This window comes from Manacus vitellinus, unplaced genomic scaffold (genome assembly GCF_001715985.3).
Source record: "Manacus vitellinus isolate BGI_N305 unplaced genomic scaffold, ASM171598v3 scaffold_6_pilon, whole genome shotgun sequence".
Classification (NCBI taxonomy): Eukaryota; Metazoa; Chordata; class Aves; order Passeriformes; family Pipridae; genus Manacus; species Manacus vitellinus.
Window position 1 is genome coordinate 38873903 of NW_021940750.1, and position 13013 is coordinate 38886915.

Here is a 13013-nt window from a genome sequence, read left to right on the forward strand (position 1 = left end):
GCCTCGCGATTCTCACAGTCAAGAATTTCTTACTAATATCTGATCTAAACATGCCTTGTGTCAGTTTAAAGCCAAATGCTGCTTATACAGACCGACACATCCAAAACAGGAGCGTAAATGGTGCATCTGGGGAGAAAAGATCCTGTCATGAAGAGGTGAGGGCGTGTGGAGAGGGCAGGGAAAGGTGGGAAGCAGAGGAGGACATGGCCATCCTTACACTGGGGTGCTGACCGCAGCACAGGCACCGGGATTAAAGCACTGGCAAGGTGTTGCTTCAAAGCCCGTTTGGGTGAAGGAGCCAAAAAAAAGCCACAATGAAGTGAACTTCGTAGCAGCACATAGACTAATTGCAGCAAGGGATCTGCAATTAGGTTTTCAATGGGCATGTGGTGGAAAGAGGCAGGGGGGTGGAATGCAGATGCCGAAGGGAAAAAAAATAAAAACGCACAGAAAAATGTTAGTATCAAAATAGAGCAAAAATTGAGTTGCAGACGTGTACTGAGGGGGAGAAATGGAAGAGGCAGAAACAGGCATTGAGGGAGCCCTTCACAACAAGGGGTTTGTTTGGGAAGATGTGAGCCCACCGTACAGCAGCTCTCACGGACATTATGAGCATAATGAAATGCTCTATCCCCTGTTCCTCAGAAGATTATGGGTGTTTGTGACAGGTCTCAGATGAAATTTGTCTCCCCAGTCCCATGCTGTTTTCAGCACACAATATATAGTGGCGTGTCGTACACCCACCTTACCTGCTGTAGGTGTTGGCCCTTGTCCTGAGAGCCCACAGCTGACAAAGATCCTCACTTCACAGTCTTAAACCAATGTAAAATGCTTTCAATAAAGGAGATCCAATTCCTCTCGCAGCTTATAACCAGCCCTCGGTCCCTCCCAGATGTAGGTGAGAGCACATGCTCAGAGGATGGTTGAAGCTGAAGCCAATGCCATTTCTTTTTCCTTTGGATCTCTTCCCAGAGCTGCTTCACCCCAAGCCATGTCAGCACAGGGCATCTACGGTCATCTTTTAGTTTGGATTGGGAGTGACTTTTTGAAGGGTCTCTCCAGATCATTCCAGCTGTGATTCGCATCACAGAGGGGTCTGAGAACAAATGAACTGGGCTGATTTGGGGGGGAAACAAAAGCAGAAGAAGAGAGCACTCCTAAAGCACTCCAACCACCAATGGATGCTCACTAGTGGACATTCAGTCTGTGGGATGAGAATACTACTAGCCCAAAGTAATGCCCTTGAAATCCATGCAGTGTGGATGCAGGTCCTCAGTGCAGCCCCTATGGATTTACCCCTTGGTAAATCCATACCTGCTTTGCTCTCCTGGCTCCTGATCTGCCAGCAAAAGGTGGAAGTGTGGCAGCACAGGGATAAGCAGCCAGAGAAGGCAAGACCACTTCTTTGGGGAGCAATGTCACTCCTGCCAGATTCAAGAGCCCATGAAATTGGAGCCACAGAGCGAAGGGACAAACACTGAAAGGACAAGGGATGCCCCAAGGGCAAAGGTTTGCCTGAGGCTGCTAAGGAAAACTGGAAATAAAAAATAAGTCCCATACAGGACCACTGTCTCTCTACTCATTTTAATGTATCTGGGCCCATAAGAGGCCCAGAAGTAGGTTCAGCCCCTGCCCCACAACCTTTAGGCCATCCCTGCTGACCTAAAAATCGTCTCCATGGCTTTTGCTCCTACGTGGGGCTTGGCTCACAGCACCTCGGAGCATATTTGTGCTGAAAGCTGTATTGCAGTGCAGAGTTACTTTCCCAAACGGTTACCAGAAGCTCTCCAGATATGGAAGCAGAGGCTTCCACATTTTTCTTCACCCTTTCTAGCCAGGTTTTGCATATAGCTCTGTGCCTCGTGTGCATTTGTACACAAAGCTTCATGCAATATTTATGCAAAGCTACTTCAGCTCTTTCTGAGCTGTTGTGCACTGTACAGTGTAGGCATTGCTTCAAAAATAAAGAAAAATAAAGCTAAAGAAAATCTGTCTTAAGGTTCAGATTTTTTTGTTTTGCCACTTATCACCTGGTAGATTTCAGTCCAGTTCCTCCCTCCCAAGTCACCTCTTCCACTCTGAGGAATGTAAGGTGCTGCTTGTCTCCTGGACTCCCTGCTGGCACTCCTGTGTTCATCCTTCACAGTGCATCAGTTCCAGGAAGGAAAAGAAGCACAAAAACTGCCACAACAGTTAACTCCCTACATCATGTGGAGAGGAGAACTCAGCTTCAACTGAACCAGGTTCACTGTGTGGACAGAATCAGCAAAGAGGAAGGGAAGGAGGATCTGATGAAGAGCCAGCCAGGTTTCTCCCCGTAGAGGAAGGAATAAGGTACCAGAGAAGCAGTGGGACAGCATGGGAAGAGATGTGTGAGTGAGCAGCCAGCAAGAAATGTCAGTTTATGAGAATAATAGAAGGAAAGCAAGGTGTGACCTAAGACAAAACAAGTGAGGGGAGGGCCACAGAGCCTATTTGAGAGCTGGGATGCAGCTTAGCAGAGTGTAGGTCATGGAGACAAGGGGAGGGAGAACCTGGAAAGGCAGGGTGTGAAGGCAGTAGAAGGAGCAAAGAGAATGACCAAAAAAATACAGACCCTTTAATTTACTCAGGAAAACAACAAAATAAAGAGCTCATAAGCAGTGAGAGAAAAAGTCCAGCAATAGGTGGTAGAATATGGATGAAAGACAGAGGCAAAAGAGGACAATAAGGTGAGGAGATGGAGGAAAGGGTGTCTTTGATAGGTATTGTCCTTAAGTAAAGCAGGTATTTTAAGCATAGAAAGAACAAGAGACTAAGACTGGTTTCTCCTCTCTCATTCACACCACAGTTGATCATCCCCATGAAAAACCAGTCTGAGACAAAAGGGAGGCCCCAATCCCCATGTTAGCTCTGACTGGACAACCTCTGGAGGCCTCTATTTCAGCAAACCAAACATCTCAAAACTCTTAGCAAGGGCTGAGTAATAGGACTCTCAGATGAAAAAAGTCTCCAAGTCCAGAATTGTCTACCATTCCTCTCCTGGCTTATGGCAACAGCTGAAGGACTTGCTCTTATACTCCTTTGTGAGGTTGCTATTCCTTCACTGAAATTCCTTCATCAGCTGAAATTCTCCCCAAACAAATAATCCCAGATTCCCCATCCTAAACTCAAATGTAGCAAGAGGGGATGCAGTGAGTTATCTGCAAGGAAGGAGAAGGGCTGATGACTGAGGAGCTCTGTTGCTAGGATGTTGTGAGAGATGTAATTCTGTCTGGTACAGAGGCGGTTATGAAATGGCTCATCTCTTATGATTATCCCAGCTCAGCTCTTATGATTATATTAAGTGGCAGAAATGCTGTGTTTCTTCACATTTCACATATAGGGAATGAAGAGATGGTCCCTGCCCCTCTGAGTTTACAAGACAAGAAAGACTAAGTGGCTGCCTCTGGTAATATAAAAAGGAGCTTTGAGAAAGTAGTGGTTGGCATGATAGACAGTGAATCCCAAACACTCAGGCAAGGGGAAAGAGTTTCTGACCCTCATCTCACCATTCCTTTCCTTCCTACTAGGAGTGAACCCCTATATCCCAACTCATACATTTGTCTTTCCCTCTTCCACCCCTGCTGATCTTCCAATTCAGTTTAGATTAAACGAGGCCAACTAACACTTGTTGCTTTTCCAAGGTTCATTTCTGACCTGTCACACTGAGTGCCATAAATTGCCATAAATTCCTGCTTGGAAAATGAAAGCAAACCCTTTCCTTGCTCGTTGAAACACAGCCCATCGAATGCACAGTGACACGTCCACTTTGGGACCATGCTTAAGACCCACAGCTGCCACTACACCTCTGATACTTTATTTTAATCTATTCTAATGTTAATTTTCCGAGCATTTCTTAATTGCATTGGATAATATAACAGGGTATAAATCTTATCAGCAAATCAGCCTGGCAGCAGCTTGTGTTATCTGATTACCATGGTTACATTATTATTACAAGTGAACCTTGTGCTCATTACTAACCACAAGTAATTCCAGCAAACAAGCTAAACTGAAGCAAAATATCCTGGCTGGTGTTTCCATTTTTTGTCCAACAAAACTAATTTCTCTGGGTGCTAGGTAACGGCAGCATACCTATGATGTAGCCTCAGCCTTCTGCATTTATTTACTTGCATTTGGACAGCACTGAAACATTTCTGTGCTGTCAACAAGGTGCAGAGGCCAAATTCTTTAAAAGTGGGATAGGATCTTTCACACAAACTCACGATATTCAGATGACAAGCACTGCCCCAGCCTGTCAAAACATTAGTGTGTTTGTGGTGCTGCAGCAAAAACTGCAAGTGACTTCCACATTAGGGACCACTGACAGCTTGATTAGGTCCCTCAAGGGACCAGTTTCCCCTTGCTCTAATCTGCTCTGACTGTGGTCTCCCATCAAAAGACACAGTTCCACCTGCCCTCCCCCCTTAGTGCCACTGCCCATGTGCCAGGTGAAGGGACAGACACTTCCCTTGGGGTCACTGCGATGATCTGACTCCTCCCACCTCCCCCAGGAAAGGGGAACATGTGCTGGATCCAGGCAGGACAGCGATGCCATCCCCTTCTCTGCTCCAGACTGTTTATTTGGGCATTTCCTACGTTTGGCTGTTCCTCTGTTGCAGGTCATTGTCCCAACAGCTGTGCAGGGACTGTGGTTGGAAAGCAGATCTCTACTCTGGTCTGAGTTTAAAAAAAATAACCTCTTCTTTCCTTTTTTGTTAACCCAGATATTTCAGTGATCCACTTTTAAGCATGAGCAGTTGCACTGGCACAACTAAGAAGGCAGAGCCGTGCAGGAATGAGGAGATGAGCAGGAAACCCTCCAGAAAAAACCTCCCTCCAGAGGGAATGTGGCAGGAAGGATGGACTGTTTGCAAAGCAAGAAGTCACCCAGGAGGCCACAGAAGAGGATGCAGACAACAGCTGCTTGTGGGGAAGCAACATTAGAGCTTCTCCAGACATTCCTGTCACACTATGAGCCATGCAATGACATTCATTTCCTTTTTTGCAGCAGCAGCAGCAGCCCATCTGTTGTGTCAAAGGGCTGATTTTGAGTCACCCACTGCTGCTTCAAACACTGTGGTGCTCCCCAAGGCCATGAAAGACCCACTTCTTGCAGAACCTGTGGAGGGTTGGTGAGCCCCGAGCCCAGCGAGGTGTCGTCGTGATGCTCAGCAATGCCCACTGCCTGTCAGGTGTCAGACTGGCAAAGGCAATGCAAAGCTTACTTCTGGTCCCTAGATTAGGGAAGACCTGTGACAGAATTGGATGCAAAGGGTGGGAAGATGGAAAAGGCTCAGAAGCAACTTCATTGCTCTCTTCAACTGCCTGGCAGGAGGTTGTAGCCAGGTGGGGGTCGGCCTCGTTCTCCCAAGTAACAGGAGCAGAGGAAATGGCCTCAAGTTGCACCAGGGGAGAAATTTCTTCACTGAAAGGGCAGTCAGGCATTGGGACAGGCTGCCCAGGACAGGTAACATCCCTGGAAGTGTTCAAAAGTTGTGTGGATGTGGCACTTGGCGACATGGTTATTGGTGGCCTTGGCAGTGCTGGGTTAACAGTTGGACTTGATGACCTCAGAGGTCTTTTCCAACCTTAATCATTTTACAATTCTATGAAAGCCAGGCAAGATCAGCTCCATTTTAACCTCTGTTTCAAGGCTAAGAGAGGGTCTGATAAGGACAACAGGGGGAGGGGGAACATGGAGTTAAACAAACCAGTGTCACTTATAATGTTCACAGCTGACAAGAAGCAGAGCTTGAAGCTACTGCCCTTGTTGTTCACCATAAAGAAACTTTACCGGCATTTTAGCAAATCACCTCATACATCACACCCTGATGCTGACTGACGGGGCTGCATTCCCTTCACAGGCTCATGGGCACTGCTCAAATGAAGTCAGAGCTGGACTATTCCAAGTGACTCTTTCTCACTTTCTTTTTTTCCTTCTCCCCATCACCAAGTGGATGATGTCAATTGAGTTCTGCTGCAATTATTTTCAATTCACCCTTACCAGTATCATGTCTGATGTTCTCGTACTTTGATTCCTTTTCTTCTCCTGGCCTGGCTTTCATATTTATGTTTTAAAATGCCTGACCTTTGGATACATGGGTTTCTGTCAGAGGACAGAAACTGTGTGAACGATTTCTGTTGCATTCCTGCGACCTTTGCCTTGGCATGGCTGGGTGCAGACAGTAAAAAATACTGCACCACTAATATGGCTGCAGGCCTTGTGCCAAGGTGAAGGAGGAGTTCTTTTGGTGGGTAAACAAGTTTTATGGACACCTGCTGTGATCCAATTAGTACTGTACAACACAGTATGTTTTCCTTACGTATCCAGTGTAACCTGGGGAAGAATCACATGTCTGTGACAGTATATAAGCTGTCTTTCCTCTAATAAAGCAGACATTTGCCAATCATAATGGTCTGTGAGCATCTGTCCTGTACCCTTCCGCTGATAGACTTCTACTTAGTTTAATGCCTCCTTGCACCAATGCTGCCAGATTTCATTCAGCACATCAGGCTGGGAACAGCCCTCACCAGCATGGACTTTGCAGAATAATGTCTATTAAACTGTGAAGACTCAGCCACTGGGAGTCAAAGAACAGGTGAGATGGACTTAAAATACAGCTTGAGATTCAGACAGCGCGGGAAAAATTTCCAACAGAAGGAACTGGATCAGCCTGAGGAGGAGAAAGCTTCTCGTGCCCAGCAGCCCCACCCTGGGGCTGAATCATTTCTCCTACCACACCACACATCTGTAACAGCCCCAGCTCAGTGTTCAACCAGGACCACAGAGGTCCATGCTCGAAGCAAAGCCCTTCCCAGAAAAAGGACGTAACTTGCAGTACAATCTGCATTCAAACTGCCTGTGACAAAGGCAGAGGGGGCTGCAGTTGTGCTCTTTGCATGGCCTTGGGACCACTCAGTTGAAGCCAGACATGTGATGGGAGCCTGGAGCTGGGCAGAAATACTCATGGGAAGGCTTTCCAAGCAGCCTTCCTGCACATGGTGGGAAGCTGAGCAAGATCAAACTGTGCCTGCAACACATTTTAGTTCATACAAACCTGACAGCAGCAGCAAGGACTTAGTTTTTTTTTTCTCCTCCATAAATTCTGCTCTTACAGCCTTTAAACGAGTTCATTCAGTCTCAGCTGGGACAAAGGGTCCTGTACATCAGCTGCACTGCCAGTGAAAAGTAGCCCTTGAAGATTAATCAGGGGCAACCTGCATGGATCTTGTTTGCACCAAACAGCACAATTCATGAACTGTCTTTTAATTTTCTGTTGTATGTGGGTAAGCTGAGGAGGGCTAAATAACTCAACCAAGGTCACAAGGCTTCAGTGGCAGAGGCAGAAGAGATCAGGTGGATTATTCCCTGTCATTTTGGGTTCACTCTTTGAAGCAGATGGTGTGTATAAAAGAGGAAGGTTTAAAAAGACTTTGTGGAAGTATGGAATTATTGGCCTGCAAGGTGCTCCTCAGTACATTCCTTCGGTCTCACCATCTCACTCTCCCATTCTTTGCACCAAAGGACTTCATTTTGCATTTTAGAACTTAGCCTAAAATATTCAGCTTTATCTCCACACATTGTCTCCCTGAAGGTTTTCCATACTCAGAGGGTTAACAGAAGTAACCTCTTTAGTGTACAACAGCAACACCAACGGGTCAAGGAGTCGCTGAAAAAAAACCAACAGAAACCTCTTTGCCTGAAATAATTCCTTTTCCACAGTTCTCAGGAGAACAAACGCAGACCTCTCGCTGTTGCTTGAGGCACACGCCTGGAGGAAGGAGGGTGTCAGTGGCTCCAGGCTTTGCATCACTGAGTCCCACAAAAGCACACATCTGCAATATTGGACTCAATGATCTTGAAGGTCTTTTCCAACCTAAACAATCCTGTGGTGCTATGAAAGACTGGATCTGAATCTAGGTGCAAACTGACCTACAAAGGTACCTGAATCTCTGCTGTTTTCATTGTTCCATCCTTTTTTGACTATTTAGCCTCTTATCAATCTTGGCATAAGAGGGAATAACACTTTTTAATCTTAATGAAAGCTTTATCCTGGAAGAAAGAATTTTCTATCAGCTCAGGCATCTGCAAACCTGCAAGAGAAAAGAATGGCATTTCAATTTCCAGAAATTATTGGCCCAAAACTTTGATCTGATTCTCACAGCTGAGCTGTTCATTCAGGGCACACTGCATCTCTGTGTTAGCATTTGCTATATTAGCATCAGATGTGCAGACAGGAGCATTTTTTTAATTTTATTTTTTTTCTTTTTTTAGAAAAATAGCCTGAAACAACAAGGCAGCACTGGGGAGGTTATTTCAATTCAAAAGATGTTGGCATTGCAAATCAAAGCTTCTCTCATATGGCACTCCCAGCCATGTCCTGGACTGACCCAGCAGTTCGCCTGCCTGTCCTTCCAGAGCTGGGACAGGACACAGGGACACAGGGGCTGGGACACAGGACACAGGGAGAGCAGTGTCTGGTTTGTCCAGAGAAGGCCACTCCACTCTTGTGATTTCAACTTTGTCTTTCCTTCCAAAGGTAGTTTCTGGTAACCATTTGGGTGCCTCTGCCACAGGCTCACATTGTTGCCCAGAACTGTTCCCACTTTTCAGATGATTACCTCCCAGTGGCTCTCAGGTTCCAACTGCTAGTCTCATGCATAATTTATTTCATTTCAAGCCTTTCATCTGTGCATAAGTTTTCCATCTATTCCCATCCTGGCCTCAGACATTCTTTTACCTATAAAGCAGAAAAAGTGACTATTTTTCCCACTTCTTTCTGGAGTCTCATTCCTCTCAAACACTGCTTGCCAGTTCCAGCTCTTGTGTCACCAAAACACTGTTTCAGTGGATGAGGTTCTCATCCATCCTCTTGCTGAAGGCTTTTGGGGACACCTTCTTTCCAGCAGCATCTGTGCTGGCTGAAAAGCTCACTGCCTGCAGCTACTCTCTGTTCCCTGCTGTTGGTGAGGGATCAGCCAGCTGTGTTCCTGTGATCCCTCCCTCACCCACATGACCCACAGGGAGCCAGCACAGCTCATGCTCACCCACTCCTTGTAACCAAACTGGCTTCAGGGGCCCTCACAATAAGGAGAAGCTGGTTACAAGCACCAAAAGAGGACATCAGGAGGCCTGCAGTGGGCCTCTTCAGCTGGGCCAGCAAAACAGCATCACACCTCATCGAATCATAGAATCACAAAATGGCTTGGGTTGGAAGGGACCTCAAAAATCATCTTGTTCCAACCCCCCTGCCATGGGCAGGGACACCTTCCACTAGACCAAGTGACACTACAAAGTTGCTGCGGGTTTGTTTTATTTTTTTAATTTAAATATTTTGGTTGTAACTGCCATTCTGTATTTAGGCCTTTAGCTTCAGACTTGCCCTAAAACCAGGCACAGCTCACATAGCAAGTAGATGTTTGATGAAGGAATCCTACGAGAATTTCTAGGTCCGAGCTACAGAGAAGGTTAACAGTCCCTGCTGGGATTGAAGAGGGTCCTGGAGACAAGCAAGCCCCCTGGGAAGCAATCCCAGTGTTACCATGCTGCCTTGGGATCACCAGTGCAAACTGCAGGACTTCTCCAAGAGTTGTGCCAGAGCCTAGGTGAACTGTCCATAACTCCCAGTGCTCTCTTCATAGCCACCTGATGATCGGGGACAAGTCATGCAGATGGTTTGGAATAGCAATGAGAGCAGATTCAGAGGAACCAGCCTTCAAAGCAGGAATGCAGAGCTCAGCAGTCACACATCCAGTAGTATCTGGATGCCACTTCTTTTCCAAATCCTTTCAGATGCAGCCTAAGGGGTTAGTGTTGACTTTAAAAGCCCCAAGGCCCTGATTCAACAAAAACAGCTAAGCACTTAATAACATTAAGCACGTGCTCAAGTCTCTTCCTATTCAACAAAGCACTTAAGCACATACTTTACCCCTCTTAGATGGCCCAGACCCAAAACACTGAGTTCTCAGAATTTCTTCAATCTTTATTTAATTTTGGAGGGGGGATAGGAATTTGAACCTTGATCCACGTTTTGCAAAGGGTCCCTATTTGCAACTGAGTCAGGCTCCAGCTCCAGAACTACACACCCAAGTGCTGGCACATTCCTGTTTTGGATTGGGATCTGAATTTTTCAGCTTGTGCCTCACTCTGATCTGCGCTTGTGTTCCTTAAAGAGATGGAACTGCAGGCAGGGAGCTGTTAAACCATATTTTTCTGCAAGCTTTAAGTTGATGATGCTTTCTCCAGCTCCACCTAAGTGAGGTGCAAAGCTGAGGCACCACCTCAGGGTACAGAGAGGGGATGCTCGGCCCGGGAGCACGCAGGATTTGCAGAGCTCCTCCAGTTTGGCTGCTCCTCCGAAAATGTAAAGCCTCTGAGTCCCAGAACCATGTGAAATCCTCACGTTTGGTTATTGTTAAAATGCCATAGGACATCCACTCAGTGGTTGCAGGGGGAAAGTGCAAAGGGAGTGAGCCTGGTGTGCTGTGACCCCTCCTGGGGATGCAGCAGAGGAAAGGGGTGACAGCCAAGAGGGAGATCCTCGACCTTCCTCCAAGCTGTTGTTTCAAGCTTTCAGCAGACTGAGGCAAACATCATCACATTGCCTTGCATACATTTCTAAATGTCACTGCTTCCTCCAACACTTTCTTTTCTTCCTTTTCCCTTCTTTTTTTTTTTAATTAGTTTTGATTTGTTTAAAACAAAAGCTGAGATCCTCCAGAGCAAAGCAGCAGGCATCAGGAAAAGCAGCAAACAAATAAATCAAAACAAAAACATCTGGGCCACATGGCCAAATCCGAGCCTGCTTCCCATCTCACACCAGTGCCAGTTGCATCTCAGCTCGTGGAGCATAACTCTTCTCCTCTCTTGCTTTGACAAGGCAGCTCCAGGGCTGCTGGCAAGGCAGAACGAAGCAAGGAAATAAAAGGCCAGGCTTGTTCCAGGGAGACTGAAAACAAATAGACTGCCAGTTGTCTGGGCGAGCAGGAGAAGTGGTGCTCGGATGTCTGAGGCAGCAGGAGGAGCTGGGAGCTCCTCCATAGGCATTAACAATGGCCTGGAGGGGGAAGAAAATGAATCTGGTTAAAAAGAAAAGGCAGAATCCAAATTGCTGCATCATGGGGCTGCCAGTAAGAGCATCACTGGAGGGTTTATTTATTAAATGGCTGCCAGCAGAACAAGAGGAGGAAGGAGCATCCAAGGGCTATAGGGCTCACAGGAGCTGTCACTTTGAGCAACAAAAGGCCCAGGGAACCAACAGGCCTTTCCTTGATGATCATGGCAGCAGGAACACCAGGAAAGTCAGAGCAGCTGGAGGGATCAGTTCCCTCAGGCTTCCCTTCACTGCTGCCGGGGTTCAACAGACATCCAGAGTCCTGGACATCTATCCATGCTCTTGTCCTTGCCAGACAGCTAGACCTAAAGGGAGCCTGGCACAAAGACTAACAGTGAGACCAGTAATGAGGAGAGGCAGTAATAGAAATTGCCTGGGGGACAATACCTGCCTCAAACCTGCCCTGTGAATGTGCTTTCCACTGTACCTACTCTGAGGGAAAGCACGTGGGCTGCAGACATGGAGCACCCTTCATTCCAGTGGCAGAGGAAGAGTAAATGCCCCATCTGACCAAGAAGGAAGCAGGGATGGGGAGACCTGCTTGAGCTAAGACATAGAGATGAGAGCAGAGCTGGCACATGTACACGGATCTGACCAGTCACCATCTGGTGCTACTGCCACAAAATCAGGCTTCTTCACACCACTGGATGACAGTTAAACAGGGATTACTCCTGGGAAAGAGCAGACTTGGAAAACTGTAATAAAAAAGTAAATAAGTAAATCAACAGCTCCTCACAGCCCAGCAGTGCTGGGAGAGCCTGTCACGCTCAGCTGGGATGGGCTCAGCCCAGTGCTGTCAGCTGCATCTCTGCGTTTCAGGTGGTGATGCCAAGGCACTGGTCCAGCAAATGTTTTCCCAGCTTTGCAAATGGATGACACCCTGGTGCAACAAGCTCTCAGAGTTACCCCACTGCATTGCAAGAGACACCAGGCCCTGCAGTGGATGAGGCAAGAGCTTTATCTCCCATGGACAGGTCCATGAAGGCACTAACCACAGCATATTTGGAGGACCACAGTGTTGGGAAGGACCGGCTGGCAAATGTTGGTACAATAACAAGGGTTTGGCTCCTGGGTGTCACTTAGTGCCCCAGAGGCCATTCCCTGCCCTCTCTCAGCCTCTTTGAAGCCAGAGCAAGATAAAAGGAACAGGCTCCCCAGGGAAGTGATCACAGCACCAAGCCTGCCAGAGTTCAAGAAGTGTTTGGACAACAGTCTCAGGCACACGGTGGGATTCTTGGGTTTGTCCTGTGCAGGGCCAGGACTTGATGATCCTTGTGGGTCCCTTCCAAATCAGGGTATTCTATGATTCTATGAAAAGGTGGGGAGAGGTTGGACCCAGCCCAAGAGCCACATCCAGACTGCAGGATACTGGCTGGATTGTGCTGGTCAGCTCAGACCTTCCCTCCCTCTCCCCAGATCCCAGGTCATTTCCAGGTGGGTGCACCAACACCCAGTGTGGGGGTAACCCTGGGTTTACCACAACAGGGGCTTTTGCCAGCACTTCCAGCTTAATACACAAAGCCCAGGTGATCCACACTGGCTTAGCCAAGAAACAGGGGAAAGCTCCAAAGGCTGTTACCCTCTCTTGCCTTTCCCAAACACCCCCAGCAGCTTTTCCAAGTGACCTTTTAACTGAAGTGACCAAAAAATATTTCTTCTTCTGGAAAAGGCTTATTTTCTATCCCACAGCTGCAGAGACCATTGGGAACCTGCAGCCCTCAGAGAGCACAGGATGGCTGCAGCAGCCACCCTTTGAGATTTATTGGGGCAGCCAGGTCTTGGTTTCCCTGGTCACCCTCTGAAGATTTACAGCCCCGTGCACTGAGAGTGAACAAAGACCTGCTGTTCCTCATCAGAGACCTTATGAATCTGTCTGTG